This window comes from Pezoporus flaviventris, unplaced genomic scaffold (genome assembly GCF_033815535.1).
Source record: "Pezoporus flaviventris isolate CSIRO_AGI_PZ_B2104156 unplaced genomic scaffold, CSIRO_AGI_Pfla_v1 ptg000001l, whole genome shotgun sequence".
Classification (NCBI taxonomy): domain Eukaryota; kingdom Metazoa; phylum Chordata; class Aves; order Psittaciformes; family Psittacidae; genus Pezoporus; species Pezoporus flaviventris.
Window position 1 is genome coordinate 41,119,838 of NW_026892549.1, and position 27,011 is coordinate 41,146,848.

Consider the following 27,011-nt stretch of genomic DNA (forward strand, 5'->3'; position numbering starts at 1 on the left):
GTGAGGTGAATATCTACTGCCTGTTTTATGCAGGAGGCCTGATGGTAGCAGATCAATGCAGGGTTCATACAGGATTAACAGCAGCTTGTGATCATTGCTGATTAAAGGGAGCTCCAGAAGAGTAAGTTGGTGGTTGGCTGTCCATACCAGTGTTAAAAAAAAAAAAGATATTTTTGGATGTTTATTGACTTGTTGAATGAACTGTTGACCAGTTATAGACCATAAAGCTTCCTTCTGAATCAGAAAACAAGGCATATATAATCTGTTTTTAATGTCAGTGTGAAAATCTACTGGCAGGAGCCAATGTTCATAAAGTACACAATATTACCTATACCACTAGAAAAGAATTAGCTCATTACTTAATGTACCTTAGAATTCTTTCCTCCTAGCTGGTTCTCCTATTTGGCCAGAGTTTCTTCAGTGTCTTCATTTGTGAAAGCTACTTCAGTATGCTAAGCTCCTAATAAATTGGAACAAAATGAGGAACATTCATTATGGAAGGAAAGTGCACATTATTAATGTATTTTTTTATGTTGGTTAGATCTCAGGGCTGCATTCCCTGAGCAAGCATTTCCTTTGGGATCAAGGTTGTCAGTGAAACTTACGTTTCCATCCTGTGACAGACCAAAGGTTCACCTGTTGTACTGGTCTAAGAGCTGCTTGCAGCAGATGCCTGGCATGCATAGTGTGGTGTATCATGTGGTATGTCCATGGAGATTGCATCTGCGTTGTTGTATTTCCTAGTCAGTGATGGATTTATACTTTGCACAACTGTTTAATTGCCAATCTTCTATGCACCATCTCCTTATTTTGATGCATGCTGTCTAGTCTTCCTGTTATGAGCTATATGAACAAGCTTTGTTTTCTTCATAATATCATTGATTACTATTAGTTCACCTTCAACCATCTTTCAAGGTAGTTTTTAAACAGTTAAGCAGTCCAAAACTGTTTGGTAATGATTTGCATGGAACTGCTGTGTGTCTGACCATCCTGTTGTACTTCGAGATTTTCCTAGTTCTGCTGTAATTTTCTGTTACACTCTAGCCAGAGCAATAAGATTTATCCAAGATACAGGCACATCAGAGGTGTAATCAGTTCAGTGTTTTCTTTGAAAGTTCTTTCTAAATTATTCTTGGTGTGTTTGCTTTATGGAAACTGAGGAATACCAGGCTCATTGCTTTATAAAGCAACCCAGTCTGAGATCTTTCTTACACAGCACTATCTTGCTTAGAGCTGATTTCTCCATGTACTTCTTTTTACCGTGCTAGTTTGCCCTTGTTGATATGAATTTCAGCTACCATTTTATTGCACAGGCAGTTACTACGAAAGTTGTAGGCAATTTCCACTTATGGTTTTCATTTGACTACCTTCAACAATTTTATATCTTCAACTTTGACAATATATATAATTTTTCCAGTTTAGCATTTAGTTGACAAAAGAGGAAAAAAAGAGAAATATCTTTATATATATACACACACACACAAATAGAAATGGTACTTACACTTTTAAACACCATCTCATCTGCTACTTTTCCTCTTTTAATTTCTCTCAGATTTTTGTTGGCTTGTATTAATTACAAATTAGTTTCAATCTGTGGGCAAAATTAGTGGCAGATTATGAATATTTCTTCAATCACAAATTCAGAGTACTGGTAACACTATTTCTAAGGTATATGCTGTCTGACTTACAAATCTTACATTTTATTGTCTGTCTCATTTTGTTCTCTTCCATATTTCACATTTATGATACGTTCAGACATACCCCTGTTTCGTTAAGTAGGAATCTGTGTGGTCTTTGATGTAAGACATAATTTATTTGACAAGGAAATATGAGTCTGTGCCCTGAATCTGCATTTAATGGATTGAGAATTTTTAGCACTGCAACAAGACAGATTCTCATCCAACATATCATGGAATAAGCATTCTCTTAATCTGTTCTCCTATGAATTCAAATACACGTTTATGTATTTTGAGGAGCAATTTTAAAAATCCTTTCTTGAAGGTAGTTAGCAGGGTTTTCATACATGTCTGACAACCAAATACTAAAAGTGATTGATGCTATTATCTGTTCATAAGGGTACTTTTATATCTATGAGAAGCGAGTGCTCCATTCTGACAAGTCTTCAGTAAATATCACTAACATTGCAAATGCAGACTACCTTTTGGTAGTGCATTAAGGCTGGATATAAATACAACCCTTTTTCACCAATGCAAGCTTGATGTGAGCTTGTGCTTGTAATTAAACTCTCTGTCACTTAATCATCGATCAGCTCCATTAAAAACATAATCAATTGGTAAGTGCAGGATTCTTCCACACGATTTTACACAGGACAGTACAGCACACCAAGAGCTTTCCAGAGACTTCGATAAAGTGCAGCATGTTTCAGCTTGCCATCTTACAGTTACTTGTTACTATTTCTGTTTATTATCTTCACAGATCTTCCAGTTATCACTTAAACTTATGGGATGCTCTCAGCCTGAGACAACTGTCTTTTCACATTTATTAACTCTAATGCAATCCCTTCCTGATGGTAGTTCTTGTCACATTTTCATATGGAACACAAGGACAGATTTTTTTTGTCACTTTCTTTTCTGTCAGGATTTCTGCTTCTGAAGTAATGTATTATTATAAAGCTATTTTAGAACCTGTGAACATCACTTTTACAGTATGCATTTGTCTACTTTTTCTCTTAGCAAAAGGAAATTTTAAATGTGGTTATTAAATGAATACTAGTATTTTGCAAAACTTCTGCTCCCATAGACGTCAACGCAAATGTTGTCATCAACTGTAGTGGGACCATGATTTGGCCCAAATATCAAAATGTAGTTGTTGGCAAAGAACCTAGTCCACCACTGAAATGAGTGTTAATTTTGTCATCTGTGTTAGTAGAAAGTGGACTTCTAACTACTGAAGTCCTCTCTCTGTCATAGAAACAATAAAACAAGATTATAAAAAAGGTAGGAAATTTTGCTTTTTTTTCACATCATTGTAACTTCAGAAAACTCCACAAAGCATCCTATAAATATTCCAGTGTCAGTAAAATTAAAATAGAGATCCTGATATCCCAAAGTATCAAGATACATTTGTGTTTTTATATATATATGTGTGTATATATATTAGTTTAGGAATTCTTGCAAATCAATTATCAGGAGATGAATTAATTTAATTTGTGCAATTCAGGTGGTTAGACTTTTGCTTTTTGGATTTGATTAATTTTCTACTACTAAAAGTGAAACAAAGATTTTTTTTTTCCCCCCGTGTTTTTATAGTTTTACAGATTTATATTTTTTTTCCCATTAAAATAGAAATTAGCTAGGTGCTGGGATTTCATTTCAAGAACGGGCAAAGAAATTGCCAAGCAGCTGCTGAATTTTTCATATAATATTGAATGTAAACAAATAGATCTTCAGAAATAGAAGAAAACATGGTAACCAAATCATGAGAGATCGCCATCTTCACACTTTAATTATCTTCTTACCTGTTGGTGTCTGCATGTAGAAACTGAAAAAAAGGAAGACTGAGAATTCACATGTTTATAAAATTGGTTTAGAAAATTCTAGTCATTGAAGGTTCTGATTTTTATATTTATACTTTACGTTAGGCAAGAAGGTATCGTGGTTACGACCACAACAATTAGAAAAGAGAGGGCATAAGCGGCAATTAATATCAAAATATTTCACAGACTACTGACTTTTGATTTCTTTCTCCCCAGTTCAGCTAAAGACACTTTCCTTCAGGATTTTCATGTGACACTCGCAATCTGCAGTTGCTTCCTTCATACTTGATTTTCTCTTTATTACTCCGGGTTGAATTAGGTAAATTTTATTTTTCTTAGGTAACCCTAGGGATCACCACATGATCCAGAATGCATCCCTTTTCCTCTTCAATCCTATTCAAGTCCTATTCGGGTGGTTTGATGACTGTTCATCTGTTCCTAGGACTAGAACCAGAAGACACTACACACGCAACACAACAGTTCATAGGATATCCTGATTGCATCTATTTTTTTTTTCAGGCCCTTCAGCAACATAATCAAATAAAACATACGTTCCTTATGCCTCTGATGCTGACAGGTTGTCCCAGTAATTTAAATCTATAGTACACATATAATCTGTTTCTGCTTTGCATGCACTATTAGAATTCTCCCCTCTCACCAGCAAACTGTACTCCCTTCTTTCCACTTCAGCCAGAATTAACCAACAAAATGCTACTGGCCTATGCAAACTGTTCTTTGTTGATATTTTACTACTTCAGTCTTTTGGTGGTTTGAGGGGTCCCTGCCCCTTTCCCCACACACACCAGGAGTATAATTTTAGCTGTTTATAGAAGATTGAGTTTTGTGTCCAGTGCTTTACTGTAATTATGAATGTGAACCAACAAAACCCGAAACAATCACAATGGCATTCCTCATACAGCGCACCATAACAGCGGCACTCTATAACAGAGAACAGACATGTCTGCATCAGTGGCATTACAGCCATGGAGAATCATCATTGGTATTCAACATCAGAAGGTCCTTACTGATTTGCTATATCTGAAAGTCAAAGGAAGAGGCAGATAACATTTATTTGCTAGTGAGACAAATGGCAACAAACTTTACCAGCATCCCATAATAGAACAAAGGCAATCTGTGTTACAATCACTGTTAAGACTGCACTTGTAAAACTTCCCAAAAAGCAAATTTTATGCTTTCATGACATCTTACAGAGCATTTAGGGCCCAGACTAGTGACCTGGAAGGCCTGTCATTTTTTGCCCGAACAAGGACTGCAAAAACCAGACTGTGTATTCCAAAATTAAAATGAAAATAAAGGTGAGGTAATATCCAGCAACAGCCTCCCTCAATTGAAACAACCTCTCTCTGGTTTTTACCTTGCCTGCAAATTTGTGCGATAAAATAATCGACATTTTTCATCATTATGTCTTTATATCTTTCATAAGAGAAGCACTCTCCTTGTTATCTTTATTCACTGCTGTAAAAAGAAAAAAAAAAAAAAAGCTAACGTCCCTTCCTTCATAAAACAATGCCTTTAAAAAGCTTTCATTTTAGAGCTAGCGTTAGGCCATGATGAATTGCTGAATGGTTGATTTCCTGACACTCTTTCTTACTAACCTCTCCTGACAGCTTCTGGATTGCTCTACCTAGCAATTTGCACCATAATAATGGCTACAGTGAGATGTCTCCTAACTATTTCCTTCATTTTTAACAAGATTCTTAACACCCTCTGTAGGTGACAAAATGCAATTACAGACATGAAGTGTCCCCCCGAGGATGGCTGTCCACAGATGCCACCAGTACTTTAGTAGTGCAACTGTTAAATGAAATGAAAACAGAGAATCAGATTCTCTAAACATCCAGTTCAAATAAAAATTTAATTAAAAGTTATGAAGGCATTTTATTGATTAAGAATCTCAGTAATTTAATAGTGTAGTTGACTTTTTTTTCTGTTGGATTTGTTCTCCCTTGGAGATCTCTAATTGTTGTATGGCTTTACGTTTATTGATAACTCTTTTTGATGAATACAGATGCCACCTTTTATGGTAGTCGTTGACAGAGTAATCATATTGTGAGAAACACCAGGCTTATGTAGTAACAGGTGTTGCAGTTATAAATGCTGATATCCATTGGGAAAACGTGTTTGCTGCTATCATGGGTACACAATAAATGGAAGGTGCAATAAAGCACAAGCTAACATTCTGAAAATCCTTACAACTCTAGGAACTTTATTGCAGATTACAAGCACTTTGATCTCCGTCCAGTATTGAAGTCTTAATTATCAGGCTAATTACACAGACTATGTTAATTTTCAGTGGTAATCCTTTTGTGCAAGGCTATGTAAAATGATGTGCTATGGAAGAAAAGGTTCTGCAGTTTTGCCCGGGGCCACTCCAATCCAACTGTTTGAAAGAGTATGTAGCAAATCCAGAGTCATCAATACCCAAGTGTATAGACTTTGCCAAAAAGCCAGATGCTGCTATGGGAAGCATTATGTATCTTTTCCAGTTTGGCATCTGGGTCCTGCTAAGAGCAATGATGCCTAATATCTGTAACTTAAGGTTCTCCTACTGCATTAATAACAACCCTTTTTGGGTAACATATACATATAAAGAGTCCCTTCAAATCAGCCCCTCTCCCCCACCATTTAGTCATTCAGATTGCTTCAGAAGCAAGCCAGGTGCAAAGTCCTAAAATCTACTCTCCTCAACAGCCTTACTGACTTGTGGTGCTGTGGTATCTGTTGCTAATCCCATATACTTTTTTCTCTTGCTTTTGATTGCAGTGTAGGAACCTAACCAAACTGGACTTCTTAGACACAACCATCTTCACTGAAATTGCTTCTTTTCTGTACAGTCAATTTGGGATTAAGACTTAACTACTGCTTACTTGGTATTAATTAAGGCTAGTAACCAGCTAACCAGTTAATCAGCTGCTCAAAATAATTAATAAATTAAGGAGAAAAATATCTCCCACCCATATTTAAAGCACCAACAATACCCCTACAATATCATTGGAATGATAAGTCACTTTCAAATTACAAAATCTATCCTTGTTTTTATGTGCACTGTTCTAAGAATCAGTACTGAGCAGCATTGCCTTTGCACAAGAGTTTCCTCCAGTATGTAATTTTTCTGGTATTACTCAAATGATATCTGTAGTGAGGGTGACCCAACCACACATTTTCCTGAATGGAGATAAAAGCAGCATTGTATTTGAAATCAATAGAAGTGACTTGTGGCCTGTGATGGGAGTGTCTGGCTCCAGAATTATTAGCTGGTGTTAAGTGCTGACAATGCAATAGGATCTTTACAAGACATAAATACAGTGAGGTATCTCCAAAAGCCTAATGCTATCCTGGGAAGTGAGTCTGGTCATGCTGTGATGGAAAAGACTCACATTCACACTTCTCCAAAGACAGATGAAGAGCCCAAACTGAAGCATCTCCCTTCAGATATAGAAAGAAAGCCTGAAGCGCTCTGCATTGAAACTTCCACATGTGCTATTCTAAGCACTTTATCCAACAGCAAATTTGATTGAGTTCAGAAAGTTGGGAGTGGATTTGTTGGGAATGTCTGGATTTGGATACATGTTCTGAAAGTTACTGACTTTCATATATTGAAGGATTTGGAGATTACATTTCACTTAACTATAGTACTCTGATGATTCCTGGTAATTCCCCGTTTGGTCTTACTAGTCTTGTTTGCAGTAAGATCATTGATGTTTACTGTGTTTTCATAGTTATAACTAGGTTTTAGGTGCCTGAAAAAATAAATAATATGAAAACTCAGGGGAAATTGAGACTCCTGATGTGATCGCTTAATAGTTTGGGAAACTGGAACCTAGTATAGAGAAGACCTTTCCCTTATCACTGACCACAGAGAAAGATGCACCTGACCACATTAAAGCTGATATCTCTCCAAAACTCCCACACTCTGTCCCTCCCTGTATATGTCAATTAAATGGAGCAGCTGCATGGAGCCACTTCCCATGGAGGTGCCAGCCCAGTCAGGGAGCCTATGGGTTTCTTTTGCTATCTGCAGGGATATCTAGAAGCAGTAGAAAAACCATGATGTGGCACAGTGGTATGAAAGCCATCACCTAGTCTGTAGTTTGAGTCATATTTGATGTCAGTGTATTCCATTAATTCAATTAGGGTAGAAGAACAATGGATAGAAAGGAGCACATCCGCTTCACTGAGAGACAGTCACATATACCATTATGGATATGAATTGCTGCCAAAGCTACCTGCTACTGGAATTACCAAACCACAAGAGCAAAGAGATCTACTATAGCTTCCAGCTATGCACATACAGATAAAGTACCAGAATGCCTGCAGTCAGGGAAACAGATGCTGTTCTGCCATCTTTTTCTGATGATAAAGACATAGAGAACCAGGCTATCCTGTACGGCTCATCCAATCTCACTAACACCACATGCATGATCCACGAGAGTGGTGAGAATACAGGGCAAAGAATGCCACAGGAAATTCTGACAGAACAAACGTGAATGATCCTAAATCTTTTTTCTCCTTAAAGTCATGATAAGTATTGAAGGACATGCCTCATTACTATATTGTGACCTTCCCAGGGCAATGGTATTTCCACACACACACACCCCCCCCCCAGCCCCACATATTTGATTGTGCCCTCACTTCCTCCCTTAATCTGTGCCTCAGTGTAAGAAAACCAACTATATCCTTGAGCATAAAGGAAAAGCCTTTTCTTACAGAAACATTTACCTGTTTGTGAATGATAACAAGCCAACATTCTCAGCAGGTATAATAAGATCACTACAACACCCCCCACCCCGCCACCCCCAAACACTGAAATATTATTAAAAAGCCTGAAAACTCATTTTTCACCTACAGTCTTCACAACACTGTGCCAATACCTGCTGCACCTGAGTGGCCCTGGAATGACCCATTGCAATCTAATCCCCACCTCATCTATTGTGTCATTACCTGAAGCTTCTGATAATGCACGAAAACAAGCCTGTAAACAGAAAACAGCATCCAGTTTTGTTTCTCTTATTTTTTTGGAGGCACGGTCATGATGGGAATTGAAGCTAGAGGGCTGGTAGATCACCTAAGTAATACAACTCAAAATATCCTTTTCATTCCCATCACAGCCAGAGTGTGATTACGCAAAAAGTATTCTTTTTTATCTGATCTTCCATATCTCTTACCTAGTTGATATCCATTTAATTATTTTACTCACTCTACAGCATGCATAGTTATATTTCCGAGCCCTCAGTTCATTATAGCACTAAGACCATGCTTAACTTCAAGCATGAGTGTGAATCTACTAAATAAGCTTTGCTACAGGCCTAATATTACTATAGTGAGTGAAGACTAACGTCTCAAGAATACCAATGCATTTCAAATTATAGTAGAACAACCCTATATTCTTATGAGAACTTTAAAAGCACCATGAAATATAGTTAATACAGTCAAAGAATGTCCATGCTTACTATAAATGTAAAACTGAATAAGGGAATTAAAATGAGTGGAGAGGTTGTTATGTGGAAGTAATTACAGAAATTCAGCCCAGAAAATAAGACTAAGCTCCACATTTTAAACATATTTATAGCAATAGTATGTTTTTTATCGACTGAAGCTGGCAAATATTGGCTTTTTAATAGTTTTAACTCCATGTTTTAATAGACTGTAATAAGACATCTTCATCTGGATGCTCCCACACTGAGAGAAGCTCCTGGACAAACAGGAGCTTTTGTCCCTCACTCAATTCCAGTCGGTGATTTTAGATGGCTGGGATGTGGCCTTCTTGCCACAGCAGACATAGTAGCCTATCATGTTGTTCCTGTTGCTGCCAGCTCTTTACTAATTTGTACAATGATAAGCACCTATTTCCATTGCTCCTGGTAATCTTGTCATTTTCATGATGTCATCAGCGCAAGTCAGTAGAGAAAAGGTCAGTGGTACAATAATGTACTGTATATAAAATGAGCCATTACGAAAAGAAAAATGGCTAGGCATTTAAATGCCCAAGCTCACCAAGGCACAGTAATAGCTATCCTGACCAGGATATCCAGGATGTATTTATTACCCTATTCCTATCACAAACAAGTGACTTCCTATGGCACTCTGTTTTCCCACGGTACAGTGTGTGCTGCACAAGGGAGACTTGCTAGGCACAAATAGACCAGAGGGACTCTGGATAAATATACTTTTAATGACAGCCACTATAGAATCATAGAATGGTTTGGTTGGAAGGGAACTTAAAGATGATCTAGTTCCAAACCTCACTATGCGTATTTACTGAATTTTTTTCATGTCCCTTGTTCTGCCTTTAATTTATCTAGTGTCTATTCTATAGAAACATTTACCACCTTCTATGCAAAAGAAAGGGAGTAACCAAAAGCAGTGTAACAGAACCTTTGGGTGCCAGAAATGAAATAGGAAATAAAGTCAAAATTCAGACAAAACACGTTATCAAAACTTTTGAAATCAAGTTACCATGTTCACATGTAATGGGAAGGAATAAGGGAAGGAAGAGAGAAAATAGACAAGGAGCCACAGTGAGACTCCCACTAGGTAACCAGTGCTGTGTTGTTCAGCCTGCAAACAGACCTCATGCATAGGCACTACTTGAGGAGCCCTCCACTATTCATGTGTTGCTCTGTTATCAGTGAAAGCAAAGCTGAAGAAAAAATTGTGTCGGGTGCTTATTGCAGGAGATAACCAGCTGCAGGACTTCCAGCAGAAGGAGAAAACCAGGGATTGAAGTAGGCAAGCTGAAAGGTTGATGTATCCTTGGCTGGTGGGACAAGATCTGCAGCTTGGCAGATCACAAACATTATGTGCAGACCAAGCAAAACATCTCTTTGTCAGATCTTACACGTTGTTTAAGAACAGAGACCTCAAAAAGTTTCTGATATTACCAGCCACTTTTCCTTATCCTTTTCTCCTCTAGAATGATGACTCATGTCCTTTCAGCTACCTACAGAACACATCACTGTGCTCCATTTAGCCTGCAGCTATTTCCGAACTGACAGAATCAGCAAGATTTGGTATGCTTAGCTTTATACAGGCATATTATCAGCATTTTAAATTTGTGGTAGTAGCAGCAGCCTGTGGATTTCGATCACTATTGCTTACAAAACTAGTGATGATAAGGAGAATATGGGATTTTAATTGTCCTCAAGTAAATATTAGACTCACTGATTCTTTGCTACATTTCTATGAGATGCATTTGCTGAAGTTAGGAGGTGAAAGTGTGGGAAGCACAGTGATGTTCTATGTCAGAACTGAGGGATGAACAGCAATAAAACATGGATAAGAGTGAACAGACACTTGCTCTCATGGCTAATGGTAGCACAGTAAGGCAGCAATAGTGCTGTCTGAAGAACATTGCTTTCCTTATTTATCAGTAATCTTTGTCCACAGGTGAGCACCGAGGTGATAAAAGGCACAGACGAGTAAGTTAGCTTGGTAAAGACTAGGGAAGCCTGTGAAGTTGAGAGAAACCCAACTAAACTGAGTAAGAAATTCACAACAGCAGTTGAAATTCAGTGCTGACCAACAGGAAGTAGCACATGCACAAAAGGATACTCTGAGCTTCTCATCACGTAACTCTCATCACTTAGAAGAAGGGCTTGGCCATTATCAATGTGAATGCACTACTGACAAGTTGATCCAGCATAAGGAAAGCTAAGGGACATTTTCCACATGGGCTTTATCACGTGTTTCTCTGAAACACTAGGCTTTGGTTTCTCCCTCAAGTTGGGTACTGGCAAATGCAGTTTCCCTTCAGCAATACGGTCCCTGTATTCTTCAGGTTAAATATAGCCAGTTTCATACCACCATTTGTATTTCACATCTATAATTTATTGCTTTAATTTTAAAATGTGGGGAAGTCATGTGATTTTTATGAAGACTACACCACCAGTCTATTTGTATTGTATTTTTAGAGACTTGGTATTGATTGAAAGAGAATTGGCTAACCTGAGATGTAAACAATGACTGGCATTGGCCTTAACCCATGTGGTTAATATCACTGATTTGTCATGCTGAGTGATGTGAAAAGAGGAACGATTGGTTGTTGATTATTGAACAGCTCAACACAGGGCACATTTGGCATGTCAGATGAGAGGCTATTCTAATGAGCTAGTGCTGCTGCCAATTACTTAAGAGCCAGTGCTTCCTCTACAACCTATTTTGTACATCTTCAAGATGTTTAACTACATTCCAGCTCAGTAACGGATTGCAAATAAGACAGTTAAATTCAAGAATCCGTGCATATGTATTCCTTTAACACTGTCTCATGTGCACCTGCCTGCTAATGGAGCCCTTCATTCTCTGGTGAAGGCTAATTAACATATAGCTAAGCAGTCAGTTTAAGAAATGTTGCGTTCTTTGTGTGGGCTGACAGACTTGTCTAATTGAAACATCCCTTTGTACTTTTTATTTATTTATTGGCTTCAGGGAAAGTATTTTACCAAGCCTTGAAAATTGTTGGGAGAATTAAATCTTGGAAAAGACACCTCTGAATGTATGTGGTCCATTGCCATGGCACTTTTCTTTCAGATCACATCTTGCAGGCATTATAGAAAGTATGACAAGCAAAGTATAAATATACCATCATAGAATGGTTTGGGTTGGAAGCAACCTTAAAGATTATCTAATTTCACCCCCCTGCTATGGGCATGGTTCCCTAATTGTATCTCAGTACTGAGCATGGTGATCATAAATATCCGTAGTTCAGCATCAGAAAAATTTCCCATTTTATTTTTTTACTAGATGTGAAATCAAATTCCTCTTTTTCCAGTAGCATAGACAATATCCATGCTCGTAACTTCTGTAGACCTGTCTTAAAACAGAAAATACTCTGGCCAGACCCATTCAGCTACTCAACTCCCTATACTTAGAGCATACATGAGGATATCTGACTTGGGGATGCAGACACATAGTCCAGAATACTGGGACCAACACCCTTACCACCAAATGGTTTTAGTCACTGTTGATCAGGAATCATTCTAACTGGCAGTTAATAACTAGCTAGCACAGTTCCATTTCCAATATGATCAGGTAATTTAAAACTGTACCCAAGTTAATCTAGACTTTCTAGAAAATCTAGTCTGCTCATATGAATGGGGGACCCTTGGTGATAACAACCTACATTTGTACACAGATAACAGCAGGAGAAAGTGTTTTCCAGGTTCCCACGCATTTTGTTCTGTCAAAGCAGTAGCTTATGTTAGTTGCCATGGTATATGTTAGTAACGTTAAAAAAGCAAAATCACTGATAATGTCTTTTTGACAGAAAAGGTTAATGAGAAAATATAAATAATTAACCTTATTTTGATGTGGGGACACATAGCTCTTCTAATAATGGGGCTATGACTACTTATTTAAATTTGAGTTTAATGGAACCAAGATATTTGTCCTGCAAACTCTAGCTCTAAGAAGTTCTTTTTTTTTTTTTTTTTTTTTTTTTTTTTAATTTTACTATGCTATCTTGGCAACACCAACAAAGTCTTCATTTAATTTGTTATATTTTTGAGTCTGAAATTCTTATAGTAGCTATATTGTTTTTACTTTAAAGGGTCTTTATAAAATCTGACTGCCAATTGAGCACTGAATAAATGTGAGCTTTTGTGAGCCTGATGGGTCTGGACAGGCTCTGTGAACATTAAAAAAAAGGTACTTCAGTATTATTTCTGTTCTGGGCACACATGTAAAAGGGCATGCTATGTGCTAACCTGCAAAAAAATACATACTGAACGCTTTCCTCATTTGATGAAAGCAAACGCCTATTGCAACTGCAAACCTATTTGAGTTAAACCTCACTGCAAATGCAAGTTATTTTTTAGTGCACTAACACCATAATTTCTGAGTATTAAAATTAGTCATTTTCTTCTACTTTTCCTCTAGATATGTAGGATATGAAAACCTCTTTAAAAAATATGTGTTTGTAATCATTTTTGGGGGTTCTATAGTTGAAGCACCTTTATATTTTTCCTGATGAAATATTTGCTGCCTCCAATCACCTGGGGAACATTACCTTGATGAAGCCACTGAAATATGCTCCATCAGTCTCAAAGGGTTTTCCTAGCCTACTTTTCACCCTCTTCTTGCCAATTAAGCTGCCACATTATGTATGATAGTGAGGGTCACTTGTTTTTTTCAAGTGCTATTCTGACTTGGTGGAGGTGACAGAAGCACACTGGTCTAGTGAATAATTAGAGTGGATCTTGAAGTCCCAAACCCCCATCTTGCACTGCCACATGCTAACTATTTTTAATCTCAGCTCCTGTCTTTTAGGCTACATGCATTTTTGCCAGGAAAACTTACCATGGTATACACAGCTGCCTATATTTTAGGCTAAAAATAGATCAGATTAGATAACCAGAGAGATGATGTTGAAAAATACAAAACATTTGCAGTAAATAAATATGCAACACAGGGGTTACTTCCACAGAGTAAAAGAAAACATTGCACTGAGACCACACAGCATTAGTTATGCTGTTCTGGAAGATACCTATAGGCAATCCTTCAGGTTTTGAATTTGCATACATCAGTTTATTAACACAGTAAAAAACAATTCTTCTCAATGCTTTCAAAGCAAGAAGCATTTTCTAATAATCTTACAGCAGTTATCTCCACTGCACTCAATGAGTTTTAGACCCGATGATGATTATTTCTTTATTTTTAAAATAACCAGCCCAGTATATCTGTCCAGTTTTGCCACTGCACAACCTTAGAAAATACAGGAACACAGAACAGAGCTGTATTTTGTAGTTTCCTGCAGTGCCAAATATTTATGAGTCCAAAACAGCCTTTCCAAAAGAGAGACCAGTATCTTAAGTGTTCAGGATTAATCCACTGCCCAAGACATTTAATAAGAAGGCTCAAAGAGAAAATTACTGACAGCGGGTGAAGTTTTTAGTGAAAGAGCAGAGATGCTCCAGCTTGGCTAGCTTCCCTCACATAGCTATTAACAAATTTTACTGCAGCGGTCATCACCAGAAACTAAGGAGGAAATGGTACAGCAATGAAGGGCTGAGGAGTGACCTTTCTTCCTCCTTCCCCTCATCTTTCAAGTTGGGGCAATGATGCATCTTGTGACCAGACTCCTTAATTGAGCTCTAATTCTGTACAGAGTGTGAGAACTAGAAGATTTGCAGCATAGACCAAACATCCAAACCCAAAATTAATAAGAATAGCTTTCAGGAATTACTCAAGTGGCTTATAGTTATCTTTTTCTTTCAAAGCGTAGCCACACAACTGTATAACTTCCCCCAACCTCACCCTGTTCTTCATTACAGTCTCTTCCTTAACCTCAGCTCAAGGGAAGTTGTTTTGGAACTGTTAATTATTCTTGGTTTACACAGCTCTGGCATAATAAGATCCCTTATTACTGACAGGGACACTGGACTCTTATCTCAAATACAAGTAAATGTCCATAATTGAATGGAGTTATTCCTCTGAAGTGAGTGCAGCCTGTGATTTATTAACCAAGAGGCAGGCACCACATGTTAAGCCAGAGGACTACAGGTTCCACTTGTCTTGGGTCACCTTGATCTTCTGGCTACAAGAAAACACCTTTTTCTCAATGACTGGCAATGGTGCTATTTGTTACTTGCAAAAGTGGCTGGAAAGAGAACGGATGTCCCACTTTGCAGATGGAGACATACTGGGCAGGTGACAGCAGAATTACAGCTTAGACCATGGTCTATGCCTGTTTCAAGCTACTGAGGGCTGCACTGGTTTGCTCAGCACCAAATACATAGGTCCTTTCAACTTCAAGGGTTTAACATACCTTACATGTTAGTGAGTTTTCCCTTTCCCATAGAACATGAAAAAAATTCAACTCGATATCCTTCTTTAAGGACATTTCAGTACTGGTTTGTGTGAGAGTTAAATCCACCTAGGATTTAACCTGGCAATTTGGGCTTTATTTGTTTCTCTCCCTCTAACTTCAGTTTGAAAAAATCAGCTTGGCAACACTATAAAAACTGAGCGCAGGCAAAACCACACAAACCCACATCAGGATTTGTATGCTGTTTCTTTAAGATATCCTGAAAAGGTATAGTAAGGGCAGTAGCAAGCAGGTAACTTGGATATAATGTTTATTTTAGAGTTAGTGATAAATCACTGTGAGATAATAACAGGAGCATATGTCTCCAACAGCTTTTCAGAAAAGGTGTTCTATTCTAAATGTAAACTAGTGGACCAAAGAGATAGTGAAGATTTATTTCCTCTTTCCTGGCAGAAATAGATATCTTTCCTTAGCATATTAATGATGATATATTAAAAATGTTTACAGAATACCATCACTTGAAATTATGAAATGAATATAATTAAATTGTCTACAAGCCCTTAGGGCTGTGAACACCAGCTTAAGCATTAGTGAGACAGATTGCAAGCTGGGATTCTAGTTGCTTCTCTCATGCTGGGGAGAAATGGAAATAGTATTGCAACTGAGAGCCATACCACTCCACGAAATGCGATGCTGGAACATGGCAGAGAGGAAAATTCCCAGCACTAGCTAGCACCAACCTGAAATCCTGCCCATATGAACAGCACTGCCAACTTCTATATCTGACCAAGGTTATCCAGGAGGACATTTACTATAATCTATTTGATAAACATTTTACTCTGGATGGGCTACGGTTAGACTAAAACTGGCCTGATTGGGGGGGGGGGGAAGAAGGTTAAAAAAAGGGAAAGACCTAAAAGGGATCTTTGCCTGAATAAAAAAAATGTTTTCCCGAGGCATGTCATCATCCTTACGGTAAACAGCTGTTCTGAAGATAGGCGCAAGCTCTTCCAGCTTCCAGAAAGGTTGACTAGACTAGACTAGAGAGTATCTGCATTTACAGACTCTGGAGTCACCACTCTCTAGTGGCTCCTCTGAATGTCCATTGTTACCAGTGTTTGATCCAGCTTCTCTATGGGCTAGTATTCGTTTGGGTGACTGATTCCCTCAAAGTAACTTTTCTCTGTGCTCAAATATAAGGGGATCCTCTCTTCACTGCTTGTCAGACATATGATTACTGGTTAGCCATGGCTATAAATAACGGAAACAACAAAATGCTACGGTCACGAAAGAACAGAAGGCGTAAAGAAACTCAGCAGATGAGATCTGAATGGGGATGAATGTTTTCGGAGCAGGATTTTACTATTAAGACTTTAACAAGTCAACTCTATGACCTACAAACCAAAATCCTCCCACTTCCTTTACTGCTTTGATGAAGAGTATGATCATTTGGGTTAATCATCAGGCCTACTAGGCCTGGCAGAACAGGTCACCTAGTGAGAGAGAGGACACAGACCTCCAGTGGTCCTCTTGGTTTTAAGTTACCAGCATTCCCACCTGCCTGGACTCAGACAGCTTAAGTTCCTTGCACCTAGTAGATACTGTTGAGTGAGAAGGGGAGAGCTTCTTTCTTACTTCATGACAGCTTGTCACTCTGGACTTTTAACCATTGCAGCTTCCCTCAGATCTAGAAGCCTCACTGAGACCACTTGCCTCATGTTCAATCTGAGTATCTGGCAGCTGGGGGCTCAGAAGCTAAATATCCATGGAAATCAGGAGAGAGAAGCTGTTTGTATGTGATGTATCTATTTCTGTACACATTAGAGAGAGTCTCATTGACTGCACCAAATTTTTCTTTTGAATCTTACAGTATTTGATGTTTTAATCAGAGAAACATCTGGTACAAACAGTCCCTATGCTGCTTAATATGTTAGGCAGGATTACTTCTGTCCTTATTCTTTCAGTTCTCACTTGAGCATCTGTTATTGGCCATTGTCAGAGATAAGATACTGAATTTGCAATCATTCATGTGGCAGTTCTTGTATTTTTATTTTCCCTCACTTCCTATCCAGAGTACTTTGAAGATCAGCGTTACAGAGAAAAGCCATGAAACATTGAGCTCATCTTAAAAACTAAGAATTTTGAATTTGCACGTATCTGTACGAACATGCCCAATGATAAGGCATCTCTGCACAGTAGACAACATTCAGAGGATCTCTCATTCACAATTTCCTGAACATATGTTGAAGAGGATGGTCTCACAACTAAGACAGTTGCCTATGGCGCATTCCATCTCAGTTTGATGGTTATGTCAGCAACACTGCAAGTGTTGAGTAATCCACTGAAGAAAAACTTTGCTACAAGAAGACACAAATTGCTGATCACAGTTTACTTTTCTTCAGTTTGGAAACCATGCGGATTCTGCACGTTAGACATACACAGCTTTTGACTCCAACTGCATGCAAGAAGGGCAGGATGCGCCTGGAACAGGAGTCCCCAAGTTTAAAATCAAGCTTTTTTTGCTCTATGTTTATTGTATTCTTCTCAGAAAGTCACTTTGTTTTCTTTGCACTCTCGCATATCAATTGGTGAAAATAAAGCTTATGAAACTGTGCTTCAGAGGTGTCTTGCAGCTTAAAAAACTGATGCTCAAATAGGGCTTTAAACATAGACTTTTAGCCTTTCAAAAGGTTTGCTTACAGAAAAGTGCTCTGCATTTCCAAAGTAATGTGTTTTGGAAATGTCTAAAACTAGTTGAGTTTTAATCTCCCCTTTTCTGCTTGCCTACCTGTGCATACAGTATAAAGGCAATGTCCAAGCTGAATATGTTAATGACAGCAAGCTGTAACTCTGTAAAACCCTTATGGCAACAATTCCTTCAGTAAGTACTTGTCCCAGGTTCTTGGGAAGCACCCATCCAGTGGGATTACTGTTCTGTCTAAAAATTATGTAAAATAAAATACTGAAAGTTGCTGTTACATAGGGAATGTCCCAAAGGGTCAGATCTTAATATGAATAAATTATTACTAATAAGCCCTAACTCTGTAAAATCCCTATGGCAAGGATTCCTTACTCAGTTTGGGAGGTGAACATCAAACAGAGTGGTTTGGGCTCACACAATGAGCAGAATAAATGCAAGCGTAAAAGCCACACTGAAAGGTTGTCTTGATTCTCAGGAAGCATCCATCCAGTGACATTTGGTTTTCATGTAAAAGGTACATAAGAAAATGTAATAAAATACTTCTATTACATGGTACAGGCTGAAAAAGGGACAAATTTACAGTATATTGTCAGCTTCCAATTTCATACGCTAACGTCATGTATATATGAGCAGTTAAGCACTGCAGGCAAACCCTCTAAACATTAGGCGTAGAGATGCTGCATATGAGTTTCATCACGTACAGTAGGCTTTCTACGCTCAGTGCACATTAAGCGAGAAATGTCTTCCTGCACATTTGAAGAGAGGTTGTAAGCATCCTTTCTTCCCTCATGCTACAGTGCTGCGCCACCGGACAGCCTTCTTCCTGCGCAGGTATCGCCCACAAACACCACCAATTAAATGGACATCTCTGTGTTTGACATCGTGCTTTGACCAAACCTGGATTCTGAGCTAGATTCTGGGTACCTAACTGCCTCCCAGGCACGGTCTGCTGATGTCTTCACCAGGCACTATCTGACACCTGTTCACAGACTAAACTGTAGAAGGAACCAGAGAACAGAAATCAAAGGAAGGGTGTACATGTCACAAACTGAACAGCTATTTCCTCCCAGCTGATGTAAAAGTGGCCCTGGTCTAATTAAACACCACACCTGAAATCCTGTCTTTTTAACTCGGAGCCTTCTACTACCTCTGTAACCAGAGGGGTTTTTTGTAAGCTTGTGACAACTGCTGAGACACAGAAGATGCATGACAAAGTCTATACCCACCTGACAGCACAGTTCCCATCTAAAATTGTATTTGTACTGCAAAGCAGAGCATCAGAACAGAAGCACTGAACTTCATGTGAGCAACCACATACTAGGTCACTATTACAGTTTCTGTATTAGATATACCACTACAGACAGCCTGAAGACAAAAAATGAGTATTTCATCGTACCATGGCCATAAACAATCAGTGGGTCTGAAATGTTCTTCAAGAACTTGTCACCAGTGCCTTACCTTATGTTGCTCTTGGATTCACAAGAAGTCCTTTCAGTATATATCAGAGGCTTCATCGAGCTCAGCAGTGAAGTTTAGAACATAGTTGCTTTTATCACCTTAAAAGGTGGCTACTTATCACCACCTCTCCAAAACATTTTTTACACTTAATTAAAGACTGCCTGAAACCCTGGAACTCTCCTTTTTACTGAGAGCCAGTTGTGATACTGAGAGCAAGCCCCAGAGGGTTGTTTTTCAATTAGCACAGCTGCTTGCCACAGCACTCCAAAAGGGATGGCTTTTGTTTAAAAATGAGTGCATAGACTACAGCTAGTGAAAAAAAGAGCTAGATTAATACCAGTATTTAAAAGATTTCTCATGCAAACATCAAAACTACAAGGTAAGGGAGTCACTGTGCTACTTTATCAATTCAGCATTGCCCTTTAATTATTGTTTAAAATCCATCTTACTTTTCTGTACCTCTTTGGATTGCAGGAGCACTACTTGCTGTTAACAATGGAACTACATTTATTTTTTATGTTGCAGCAATAGTACCTCCTCCTCTGACATTCCCTTAAAACACACATTAGGATGAGTAAATTTCTGTTATTTATATAGCTAAACTCAGTGCGACTGTAGGAAACTAGAAAGAATAGAAAAAAGTTTCAGATTACTAGGAGAAGTTAAAAAAAAAAACAAACAAACCAAAAAAAAACCACCCAAACCCCAACACTTACCAGTCTTAGCCATTAATAATTAAAGCATTTTCAGACTACCAGATGCATTGGAAATACTTAAAGTATTCCCATATATCCAAGAAGCACACATTCTTTCTTCTGCAAATTCATCACTACAGAAAATAGGCAACAAAATCTCAATATTATACTTCCTGATCACTATTTCCTTTCTTTAACAGGAGAAACAACCACCCTACTAACTTCTCTTATATGAGCTTTTTAGACTACTATTACTCATTTGGCCTTATTTCAAGGAATAAATCAAGGCACTGGGTCTGAATTCAGGTGGCAGCTCTTAACTTATAATTAAAAGGGTTCCTCCCAACACTAGGTTTTACCTCCATCCAACTAGTACAAAACCTCAATATATCAGGTTTCAGAGAACAATCTCAAATACCCATGTCTGTCACCCATACAAAGGCATGTGACAAATTTAGTACAGGCCCTGAGTCTTAATCACACTAAAACCAGAGATTGATAGGCAAGTCCTAGTCTTCCTTCTCTATGCTGATAAAGTAATCTCTCTGTCTGGGCCAAGAGAAAGCTGCAATGTTATGGCCTCTGAGATAGGGCTGTAGAAACACTTTGTCTTAAAAGCACTGGGGAAAGATAGTGGTTTAGCTGCTCAAATGCGAAGGAAAATCCTCATGCAGCAACACAAATTAAGCTGGTCAAACAACTCTTCATTTCTGAGTCAGGTTCTTTTGAGGGAAGTCAGGACACGCATTCAGGGCACCAGCACCTGACTGTGTGTTTCCCTCAAGTGACAGAGGTTTCTTGCAATTTGTGTTCTCCTGGCCATAGTGATTCAGCTTTGGCAGGACTCAACTCTAAAATCTTATGAAACATCTGAGGTAGCTCAGCTCAACATAGGCTGTCTCTTGTTGGAAGTTACTTCCTTTCCATCTCTATACATCAGGATGTGTTTGGCCATCTCTTGTCCCTTCCAAGAAAAACAAATGTGCACGTCTGGTCCAGGACTCTCTGCAGCTCAGCTGTTCTGATTCACCTCTGTTCTGCTTTGTAAGCCATGCTTACTTGTGCCTTGGAGTACCAGAAGTTAGGCATAGCCTATATCAAGTGAGATGTGGAATCACCAGGCAATAGTTATCTCCTGCTGAGTATGGAAATATGCCATTTGGAGTAGAATAACAGGAACAGAAAGTACTGAAAGCAGCTCATCTTAGAATAACCTTACCATGGTGGTTAGATGTTTTCCTGGGAAATATTTAATTCCTGCATGCCAAAAAGGCAACCTAACAATCTCAAGCAAGAACTTTGTATCTAGTGGTTTAAAGGACTAACAAAAAAGGGGAGGTCCTCTTCCATTTTATAAGCTTGAAATGAAAAATATGGCCAGCCAGAAGTATCAGAGTTCTTAAAAGCAACCCACAAAGTATTTCAGTTCACCCGGAAAAACTGTTTTAAGACAGAAAACAATTTACAAGAGCACAAAACTGTACCCGTTCCTGATGGAGTGACATGAATCACAGTTACGGCATATCTAAATCAAACTTTGAAGATTCTATACAGAGGATCTCTGTAAACAGGAACTTGTAATTTCTGAACCCTTGGATATATATTTTTGATCAAAGTTGTATCTTTTTTTTTTCATTTTGTGTTGCACTGCTCCTCTGAGGACACTCGTGTACCGTACCGGCTTGAAGTGGTACATCTGTTCCTTCATTATGCTCTGCTAAGGTCTTTAAATACCTGGAGCAAACCCCAGACTCCAGATTTACCTGCTATTTTAATACAGCTGAACTATCTCTTCTCTACTTGGCAGTCAGTGTTATTGCACAGGCTGTATAGTTGAAGATCATAAATTTTTCTTTGTGCCCAATAAATGCGCTCTTTCAATAGGTTAATGTTTGTATCCTGCAATTATTTCGAACAGGTGGGCACTCTGACACTTGCCATTAGCCAGTCCGCAACACACAAACGTATTGATCAAGTCAAAGAAGCACTTCTGACTTGTGCTAATCAATGTATTAGTTCTCCAAGGGTTTTTACAGTGTAATGAGCAGGAAATATATATATCACTGCTAAGTTTCTCCCTCTTCAGGGAGCAACTGAGTGCACTTATAGAAGAGCTGATGTACTGATTCGCAGTAAAGTGAAATGACATCCCCAAATAATATTTTAATCTTAAGTATGTATGTAAAGTTTTGAGGAAGACTGATGGGCAAACTTGCAAAGTTTGCAGAATTGTAGCACTTAAAATACAGCTATGGAGCTACTGTGCAATTGTACCTTCTACTGTGAGCTTGCCAGTGTTAACTAGAACTTGACCTTCTTTTACACCACCCAAAGGAAGCCAAACGATGCCACAGGAAATGTTTTTGATGAGGAATTAATAGTTTCTCTGCCCACTAAACTGGAGCCAAACACATTCTTCAGGGTGTTCTTGGGCTTTTTGCTTTTGCAGGTGATGCACTGTATCAGTGGCTAATCTTTAATTTACCATTGTAAATTCACCTTCAGTCCTGGAGTTGCAGCTCTGTGTTAACAGTGTCGAGCAACAGTCATGCATTTTCTGTTATTCAACATTATCTACAAAAATGAACAAATCAGTTCTCTGCACGCAGTCATGCAGTCAAAGCTTGTTGAAGGCTGGCATTGTAAACATATTGCGTTCAAATTTACAGTTAAAATTGAAGATCTCTTTTTTCATGTGAGATTTGTTGAGCCACTGGCTCTTTCATTAAATATTCAGAGAATCAAACAACTTATCTCCAGCCAGTGGTGTCATTTGCCACCTTCAGTAAAATTTGGTGTATTGTCGCTGATAAGGCAACTGATAAAGTGGCAGATGAAAGGCTTTAATAAGCTGCAATTAGGATTCTGGGTCAGTGTGAACCAGTGTTGACCCCAGGAGAGGTCATGAAGAGTATCCGAGGTTACCTAAGGTTTGGGTAGCACAGCAAAAAATGATGTTGAGGAAACAAATACCCTCTAAACCCTTTTGTTCACAGTGAACCAGCTTAACTGAAGTAGATGACAAAAAGTATACTGCAATCAATCCCTACAGTTTTTACTGTATTCTCACGGTTACGTTCTGCTCATAATGACAGGATGGGGATTTAATAATTTTTTTTCTTTTTTTTTTTTTCCCTGGATGTCAAAATACATACATCAAATATGTATGTTTGGCTCTTATGTGTCTCTGAACCAAAGATAACCAAAACAGATATTTTTATAGTCTTTCAATACCTGAACACTTACACAAGCTTTATGTGAAAATATAACTAAGACTGTCACTGGCTGACCCATTTCCCATTGCCTACTCTATTCAGGGGGCAAAACTCCTTCTGAGAGGCACAAAATGAACCTAGGAATTCTTAATCTCAAAATTCAATGTCTAATCCACCGGCACAGCGTGTGTCATGTATTTTAATGGCCAGTGTATAGAGATACAAGTGCACAACTGCAAGCAGATAATGGGTTTACTTTTTTAATGGAGGAAGTCTTGGCTGCTAATCTGAAGGACCTGGGTTCAAACCCTACTGATGACCCTACTTAAATTGTTGTTTTATTAAGTAGGGACTTAAATATGATTGATATAATTTAAGCTATTTAATCTTCCATTATAGAATGATTAAGATTCATCCATCTGTTCTATAATCAAAGATGTTAATAAAGTTATGAAGCTAATAGTATAACAAGTGGTTTTGCTAATCCCAAATTGTTGGGATAGTTCTCATCTGGAAGCAGTGAGGGACACAGCAGGAGGAACAGTCCATCTCTATTAGGGGTGATTAGTATAACTTTAAGCTATAATTACATGGATACATTCACACAGGAGACTGCTACTGAGCTATTAAGTATCCTTAAGAGGATGATCTTTTTGTACCAAAAGGACCAGCAGTTTTTCTGACTTTCTGACAGTTGAGAAGTTTATCTCCACCGAGTGCCTGCAGGGTGACTCCTGCATACAAAGTGCTTCAGATGGACAGCAGCTTTTATTCTTTTCAGTGGCTGACAATTAAAAGAAAGAAAGAAGATATATCATCTAAGATTGCTCCTCTAATGGGATACCCAGCAGTTAAGAAGCATGAGGATTTTACTAAGCTGAAGGCACCTTGTGCAGCCTACTATCTCCATAGTTGCCTTGGAGAATCATGTGAAATCTCAGGGGAATGTCCGCTACTGTAGGGTCTGAAAACCACAGCGTACATCCACAATGTGCCATGCGCAGGTGCCTGCCAGGAATGGCTCCGGGCAGGACTGACCTGGCAACTCATAGGTATCTATCAATAAAGCCAGCAAAACAGCGACACTTCATCCTTCCTGATGGCAATGCATTATCCTTCCCCAGAGCTACTGTACTCTCATCCTCAATCATTTCATGCTTGCAGACAGTTTGCCTAAACATTCAGGGAGAGTACACTGAGGTCTAGAAGTCAGGAAAACCCTATTTTCTTGCAAAGGTATGCAAATAAATGATCCAAAAGGTAAATCTGATCTCTTGAGAACTGTGTTTGTGAGACTGAGTCTGCAGGAAGTTACTGTCACAGTGTGCAGATGGAAGAGTTTTGACAATCTATTGCAAACTTAGCCAAACTGTTAAATGAAGAAGACATCACTGGAGAGGGCTTTGAAGCCAGGTCTCTGATACCACAAATAATGTCACTGTAAGTGATCCACCTTAAAATCATGCATGTTCCCCACACTCTGCTTCCCTTTGGTGGATTGTTATTTAAAACTCAGGTTTCTGCTGACTTTCATGGACCTTCGTCTATCTTTCCATTTAAATTTTAGCTTGTCCTGAAATGAGTCTTTTTCTATTTGGCATAAATTTTTCAACGGAATCTTCTTTCTCTCTGTTTTTATTCCTTTGTTATATGCAAAGCCATTATCATATATCCTCCCCAGCTTTATTATTACTAGGCTAGTCAAGCCTTCTACACCTGAAGCATTCCTATGTGCTGAAATACAATAATGTGCAGAAACCTGGAGGGAGCCCCAGATGTTTGCATCTTTACCAAATCTAGTGCACTGGTGGTTTGGAGCTGTACATGCTGGCTGATTAAAAGATGACTTCTATTTTACTGCTGATGTTTCTAATGAAACTCCAGATTATAGTCCAAGATCTTTTTAATGTTGCATTTGGTTTTATTATATTTCAAACTTCCCTAAATACTGCCTATATAATATTCAAGACCTCTTCCAGACCATCAGTGCCTTCCAAATTTGCATCAGCTGCAGTTCATTAACACATCTGTTTTGTGTCAAGGTAATTATGAAAACATTTTAACCCTTTATATTTGATCAGCCTTTGAATCAGTACCCTCTTTACAATAACTTTCCCATTCAGCTCAGCTAAATAATGCAACCATAGAATGGTTAGGGTTGGAAAGGACCTTAAGATTATCTAGTTCCCATGGGCACGGATGCCTCACACTAGACCATGTTGCTCAAGGCCCTGTCCAACCTGGCCTTGAACACCTCCAGGGATGGAGCATTTATCACTTCTTTGGGCAACCTGTTCCAGTGCCTCAGCACCCTCACAGTAAAGAACTTCTTCCTTATGTCTAACCTAAACTTCCCCTTTTTTAGTTTAAACCCATTACCCCTTGTCCTATACCTACTCTTTAGCCAGTTTCTTACTCGTTTCATTCTTCTGCAAATGCTCTGTTAACTAACATCTACATGAGACACTTCACTAAAACCTTAAACTTCTAGTTCAATGCATTTTACTCAAAGTCCCACATTTTACTTTTTAGGCTGTTTACCTTCAGGGTTCTCAATTTTTCTTAAGACTGTATTCTATTTCTTGTGCATTAGCAACTGCAGCTGGAGGAGAATGAAAGGATACAAAAATGTGCTTATCTGGAAAAAAAAAGGAGAAAAAAGGAAGAAAATATTTATTATTTCTTCAAATTTCTGAAAGTTTTTAGAACTTAAATATGAATGCTCAAAGTAAAACTGTAGAAATAAGGAAAAAGGAGAAGAATAAACATAAGAAATTAAGACATATAAAATATAAATATTAAATACAGAGTCACCTAGAAACTTCTCCAGTGTTTTTCCAAGGTTGCTGTCTTCTGGAATGTTAAAGAATCTGTTCACATCCTCATAGTCTTTATTTCCTCTAAACTTTTTATTCAATTTTCCCAAGAAAGAACTGAACAGAAACCAAACCAGGAGTACCGTTCCTTTAGACATCCTATTTACTCCACAGTGAGATAACTTTCAATGATAAAATATCTATTTTAGTTTTCCTTCTGAATAGCAGGCTTTGTGGGGTTTTTTCCTCCTTACCTCCTTTCCTGTTTGCAAGCTGCATCCATTACTGTCATGAAGAAAGTTTATCTCATGAGCGAATAATCAACACTCGTCTTTACCTGCAAAGGGAAGTAAAGGGGAAATTTTTCAATGCTTTTCCACCAACTGTGGAATCTGCGAACAGACCTTACTTTGTTTTATCACAAAATTAAATATGCTTAGAACTCTACACATGCTAATTAATACTCCATTAGTTTATGTTTTAAGTCACTTTAGTAACTAAGTTGCAAAGTTCCTGGTACAAACATTAAGGTGAACCTTTCTATTTGTAAGAAGTAAAACCAGCTAATTGCAATACAAACAATTCAGACACTTTCTTCTGCCCCACAATAAATAGCAAGTGCTCAGATCTGCATACGCATCAAAGAAAAAAAACCATGCATGGACTGAAGTGAATGCATTATGAAGAGTAATAAGACACACAGTTCATATCAAACAAAGACGCTGCTGTGGTACAGTGTCATCTCTACTACTCTGGCTGCTATAGAAAGCAAAACACTTCTTAAAGAGCAAGAGGTGCTATATGCCAGAAAGCTGCAAAGCCTTCCTGCTCCTCCTTTGCAAGCAGGT